The following is a 6,962-nucleotide window of genomic DNA, read 5'->3' as shown; positions in this document are numbered from 1 at the left end:
GAAGAAGTTCTCAGATCTCACAAGACAAGTGAAGATATCACTTGTTGTTTCCGGCTACTTGTCTGTAAGCTTGAATATATTCTGTAGATACAATTTAAAATCCCCACATGGAAAAGGAAACAATGTCCTGTACAATCCTTAATGAGCTGCATCTGGAGGGAAGGCTCTGTGATGTGGCTATTAAAGTCAACAGCACTGAGTTGAATGCCCACAAGGCCCTCCTGTGTGACTGCAGTGACTATTTCAGGTAAGTTTAGCTTGGTTCAGGATAGCTTGGTTCAGGTTAGCTTGGTTAGTAAACAGATACCCTACTGTACTTTTACTGTAAACAGATACTATACTGTACTTCTACTGTAAACAGATAATATACTGTATGTCTACTGTAAAAAGATACTATACTGTACTATTGCATTACTTTCAAGTAAATGTTTTACATAAACAACATACACTAATCTAAACTATTTTAATGTTGCTGTGGGACAAAGTGAGACTAGCCTCCAATCAAATGCCATGTATGTAGATATTATAATTACTATGTTTATATAGTGGATCATACAAATACAAACACAATAGATGTTTTGGAACTTTTGATATGTATTGCCCCTCAAGAGGCCACAACTGGGCAACATTAAATACGAGATTACTCGTTACTGAAAAAACTAACACTGTTAATAATAACTGGATGTCACAGTATGATGTCATAATCAAACATTCTAGAACATTTGTGATGTCACAGTATGTCATAATAGACCATTCTAGAACATTTGTGATGTCACAGTATGATGTCATAATAGACCATTCTAGAACATTTGTGATGTCACAGTATGATGTCATAATCAAATATTCTAGAACATTTGTGATGTCACAGTATGATGTCATAATCAAACATTCTAGAACATTTGTGATATCACAGTATGATGTCATAATCAAACATTCTAGAACATTTGTGATGTCACAGTATGATGTCATAACCAAACATTCTAGAACATTTGTGATGTCACAGTATGATGTCATAATAGGACATTCTAGAACATTTGTGATGTCACAGTAGGTTTCATAATAGAACATTCTAGAACATTTGTGATGTCACAGTATGATGTCATAATAGAACATTCTAGAACATTTGTGTACAGTATATATTCAACAATTCTCAAGATGCCTAAGAAGCTGAGGGGGAGTGAGCGGTGGTGGAAGGCGAGCCATGCAGCTTATGGAGAGCGGGGAGAGTGGATTCCTCGTAAATGGCCCCGGCCGGTGCAAGAATGTCCAGGGTTTTGGGTGAATCGAGATGGGAGCGAGTGGAATGAGGGCTTGCGTCAGGAGGGACGCGAGTCACCGGGTGCGAGCCCAGTGTCCCCTCGGGGTGTGACGTGTGGAGAGGGAAGTGAGAAGGAGGTCTCGGAGATGGTGGAAGACAAAGGGAAGGAGTCGGATGGTGTAAAGAAGAAGAAGAAGGAAGAGGAAGAACGGCAAATGGAGCTAACGACCGATAACGGAGAGGGAAGTGAGAAGGAGGTCTCGGAGATGGTGGAAGACAAAGGGAAGGAGTCGGATGGTGTAAAGAAGAAGAAGAAGGAAGAGGAAGAACGGCAAATGGAGCTAACGACCGATATTCGCGATCAGTCGGAGTACAGTAGGGAGGAGAGGGAGAAAGAAGAGAGGGAGGAGGAGGGGTGGGATACGGTGAGGAAGAAGAGGAAGAAGCGGACGGAGAGGAACGACAGCGATGGGGATAGTGAGAGTAGGGGGGAGGAGAGGGGGGGAGAAGGGGGGAAGAGGAAGAAAGGGGGGGACGATAGCTCAAGTGGGCCGGGAGACGAGGGTGCAGGAAAAGATGTGGCAAAAGCGGAAGTGATCCATATAGTGGTCAGGCTTGAGGGGGAGAGGGATGAGAGGAAAGTAGGTAGGCTCGAGTGGCCCAAACTCATTGCCGAGCGATTAGGAGAGGTAAAGTACGTGAACGTTTTGTGGGATGGGAATCTGGCCGTAGGGTGTGGTAGTGAGGGGCAGGTGGAGGTGGCTAGGAAGATGCAGAGCATTGGGGGGGTGGGTATAAGTAAGGTGGCGAGAGTAGGGGAGAAGAGGGGGGGGGGATGTAAGGGGGTGATAGTTGGGGTACCGGTCGAGGTTACAGTAGAGCAGCTGGTGGAAGAGCTAAAGGAGGACGGGCGTAATGGCATAGTTAAGAGTGCAGCAAGGATGAAGAGGGGAGCGGAGAGGGCAGTGACGGGGACGGTAGTGATTACGTTTGAGGGTGGGGTTGTTCCTAGGGAGGTGTTAGTAGGGCGTAGGATGTATAGGGTTAGGGAATTTGTTCATAATCCTCTTAGGTGCTATAGGTGCCAGGGGTTTGGCCATATAGCTACCACGTGTATGAAGGGGATGAGGTGCGCTAGGTGTGGCGGGGAACATGAATATGGGAAATGTGGAGAGGGAGTGAAGCCGAAGTGCTGTAGTTGTGGTGGGGAGCATAGTGTAGCGTTTCGGGGGTGTGAGGTGATGATGAAGGAGGTCGCGGATCGGAGAGAGAGAAGGGAGGGTAAGTTGACGTATGCTGGGGCGGTTAGCAGGGCAGGACAGGGTAGCCAAGAAAGGGTGCAGGGGGTTGAAGGAGGGCATTTGGCAGTGAGGGTAGAGCAGGTGGAAAGAGAGAGGGGAAGGGAGGAGAAATTAGGTATTGTGGCCTTCGTGGCAGGGGTAGTTACTGGTATGGCAGAGGTTACGGGTAGAACAGAGATGGTGAAGATGATTGTTAGGATAGCGGTTCAACATCTGGGATTGGAAGGTCTGGACTGGAAGGAGGTGTGTAAAGAATTGGCTGAGGGGGCTGCGAGGGACAAGGCTGCGAGGGACAAAGCAGCCCAGGATAAGATAGCAGGGGGCAAGGAGGGTCCCGCGGAGGGGGGCTCAGGCAGGAAGTAGCAGCAGTAGCTGCACTCCAATGGACAATGTAGTTGATGACGGGGTCCAGTAGAAGAAGAAAAAGAAGGTGAAGAAGGAGAAGAAGGAGAAGAAGAGCCCATAAAAAGAATTGCGGAGGGCAGTAATACGCCACGATGCGTCTACTCTGCCGGAAATTCAAATAAGAAGAAGAAGAAGAAGAAGAAGTTCTCAGATCTCACAAGACAAGTGAAGATCTCACTTGTTGTTTCCGGCTACTTGTCTGTAATATATTGAATATATTCTGTAGATACAATTTAAAATCCCCACATGGTAAAGGAAACAATGTCCTGTACAATCCTTAATGAGCTGCATCTGGAGGGAAGGCTCTGTGATGTGGTTATTAAAGTCAACAGCACTGAGTTGAATGCCCACAAGGCCCTCCTGTGTGACTGCAGTGACTATTTCAGGTAAGTTTAGCTTGGTTCAGGATAGCTTGGTTCAGGTTAGCTTGGTTAGTAAACAGATACCATACTGTACTTTTACTGTAAAAAGATACTATACTGTACTTCTACTGTAAACAGATACTATACTGTACTTCTACTGTAAACAGATACTATAATGTACTTCTAATGTAAAAATATACTATAATGTACTTCTACTGTAAACAGATACTGTACTTCTACTGTAAACAGATAATATACTGTATGTCTACTGTAAACAGATACTATACTGCACTTCTACTGTAAACAGATATTATACTGTACTTCTACTGTAAACAGATACTATAATGTACTTCTAATGTAAAAATATACTATACTGTACTTCTACTGTAAACAGATACTATAATGTAATTTTACTGTAAACAGATCATATACTGTACTTCTACTGTAAAAATATACTATACTGCACTTCTACTGTAAACAGATACTATACTGTAAACAGATAATATACTGTACTTCTACTGTAAAATATACTATACGATACTTCTACTGTAAAATATACTATACTGCACTTCTACTGTAAACAGATACTATACTGTACTTATACTGTAAAAAATATACTATACTGTACTTCTACTGTAAACAGATCATATACTGTACTTCTACTGTACAATATACTATACTGCACTTCTACTGTAAACAGATAATATACTGTACTTCTACTGTAAACAGATACTATACTGTACTTCTACTGTAAACAGATATTATACTGTACTTCTACTGTAAACAGATATTATACTGTACTTCTACTGTAAAAAGATACTATACTTCTACTGTGCTAAGACCCTATACTTCTACAGTGAAAATATATGACTACACAGGACAGCATGTTGCTTACTGTTTACTCATCAGATATCTCTATACTCTGCGTCCCACAGAGCCCTCTTCACTCGCTGGAGCGACTCAGAGAAAGCAGTCTACAGTATCCCTGGGGTGTCCCCGGGTATGATGCAGCTCATCATAGAGTACTCCTACACACGCTTTGTGCTGGTGACAGCAGAGAACGTGAAAGAGCTTCTCGTGGCTGCAGACCAGCTTCGCGTCACTGGCATAGTAGGAGCGTGCTCTGACTTCCTAGAGGGCCAGCTGTCTCTGGAAAACTGTGTCGGCATCTGGAGGTTCACGGACATCTACTGCTGCCCTGACCTGAGGCGCAAGGCCCATCTCTTCATCGTGTGCCACTTTGAGGAGATGCTGCGCGTCTCACAGGAGTTTGTGGAGCTGTCCCCGCAGCAACTGGTGGACATCATCGAGAGGGATGACCTGAACGTGAAGAGCGAGGAGACGGTGTTCGAGGCCGTCCTCCGTTGGATCGACCACTCCCGTGAGGAGCGTAAAACACACATCCCTTTGCTGCTGCCCAAGGTAACTAATTGTATTACGGATACACAAACATGGTTGCTAGTGCCTGAGCCACATTTTTTTTTTTTTTTTTTTTATTATTTTACTTTTTCTTGTTTGTCTGTCTCTTGTCAAGGTCATTATGATTCATGTTACTGTTATTATTGTTGTCGTCGCTGTTGTCATTGTTATTATTATTATTATTATTATTATTATTATTATTATTATTATTATTATTATTATTATTATTATTGTTGTACTGTTATGTTCTGTTTTATGTATGAAAAGAAAAGAAAAACATTTATAAATAAACTAATTGTATTACTGTGCATTACATTAAAACAACACTAGGTTCCCTAGTACAGTGGTTGTCAAACATTTGGGTCCAAACTGTTCCCTAGCAACAGAAACCGTCTACAACCGATGTCTAAGTTGTACCCGCTGTTTGCTTGTCTCTTCCCAGGTTCGCATGGGCTTGATGAGGCCTGACTACTTCAGGAGCAACGTCCAGAACAACCCTGTGGTGAGGGACAGCCACGACTGCAGGCCCCTCATCCTCAGCGTCCTGAACCCCCCTGGCTCCGACAGGCTCCCAAACCCCCTGACGCGTCCACGCCGGCCCCAGGAGGTCCTATTGGCCATCGGAGGCCTGGGTGGCGGCAGCACCACCATGGAGGCTTACGATATCCGAGCCGGTGGATGGATGGACGTGAGCGTTGAGGGGGAGAGTCCCCGGTGGTGCCACGGCACAGCTTATCTCCACGGTCTGGTCTACTGTGTCGGTGGCCAGGACGCCGTACAGCCTCTCAGCAGTGTGCGCAGGTTCAACCCCGTCACTCGCAGCTGGCTGCAGGCGGCTCCCATGCACTCACGCCGCAGTGAGCTCAGCGTGGTCGTGTTGGACGGCTGTATCTACGCCATGGGAGGGAGAGACAGACGCGTGGTACTGAACACCGCCGAGCACTACGAGCCTGAAACCAACCAGTGGACAGTGATCTCACCCATGCTGGAGCACAGGTGCCGCGCCGGGGCAGCAGCCCTCCAGGGCAAGGTGGGTGGAACTGAGGGACACAGGGTGCTAGATGAACACAAGGAACGTTAGATCAGAAATCATAAATGTCTTTATTGCCAAGTAAGCTTGCACATACAAAAGATGTGTCTGGGTCCTTTGGTGCATCAACATTAACAGACAATTAAAGTAGAATGAAATCAAATGGAATATATAAACTAAATTAGAATATTCTTTCTTATTACAGGTTTACATCTGTGGTGGCTTCAACAGGAGGGAGTTTCTGCTCACAGCTGAGTGCTACAGCCCAGACACCAACCAGTGGACTCTGATCGCCCCCATGAGCACCAGGCGTTACGGAGTGGGAGTCGCTGCATACAGAGGACATGTCTATGCAGTAGGTGCACACAGAGACAAATGCTTTATACTAGATATTTTTATAGATATATCATTTGACTTTCAATGCTTCTGTGATGCCCTCATTTCCCTAAATGGATTAATATAGTGTCTGCCTGCCTGAGCCACACACTAAAACATTCCTCTCATGTGTCCTGTCCTCAGGTGGGAGGGGGGGACGGTAGGTGGGACACCCTGCGTAGCGCGGAGGCCTACAGCCCCTTGACTGACTCCTGGAGCGCCCTGCCCGACTTGCTCACCCCCCGCTGGAGCTTTGGCATCGCGGTGCTGGACGACCTGCTCTTCGTGGTCGGAGGCTACAATGGCTCCAGAACCATCTCCAACAACGTGGAGCGCTACGACCAGAGCAGCGACAAGTGGACTGTAGCCGAGGACATGAAGATCCAGCGCTGTGCCCTAAGCTGCTGCATAATGCATGGCCTGCCATTTTACATGAGCCAGTACGCTGCTCCCCGTGGAGGAGGAGGAGGAGGAGGAGGAGGAGGAGGAGGAGGAGGAGGAGGAGCAGGAGGAGGGTAGGAGGAGGAGGAGGAAGAGCAGGAGCAGGAGGAGGAGGAGGAGGAGGAGGAGGAGCAGGAGGATGAGGAGGATGAGGAGGAGCAGGAGGAGGAGGAGGAGGAGGAGGAGGAGGAGCAGGAGGAGGAGGAGCAGGAGGAGGAGCAGGAGCAGGAGGAGGAGGAGGGGAGGAGGAGGAGCAGGAGGAGGAGGAGGAGCAGTAGGAGGAGGAGGAGGAGGAGCAGGAGGAGGAGGAGGAGCAGGAGGAGGAGGAGGAGGAGGAGGAGCAGGAGCAGGAGGAGGAGCAGGAGGAGGAG

This window comes from Notolepis coatsorum (genome assembly GCF_963971535.1).
Source record: "Notolepis coatsorum genome assembly, contig: SUPER_8_unloc_1, whole genome shotgun sequence".
NCBI lineage: Eukaryota > Metazoa > Chordata > Actinopteri > Aulopiformes > Paralepididae > Notolepis > Notolepis coatsorum.
Note: the sequence above shows the minus strand (reverse complement) of the source record.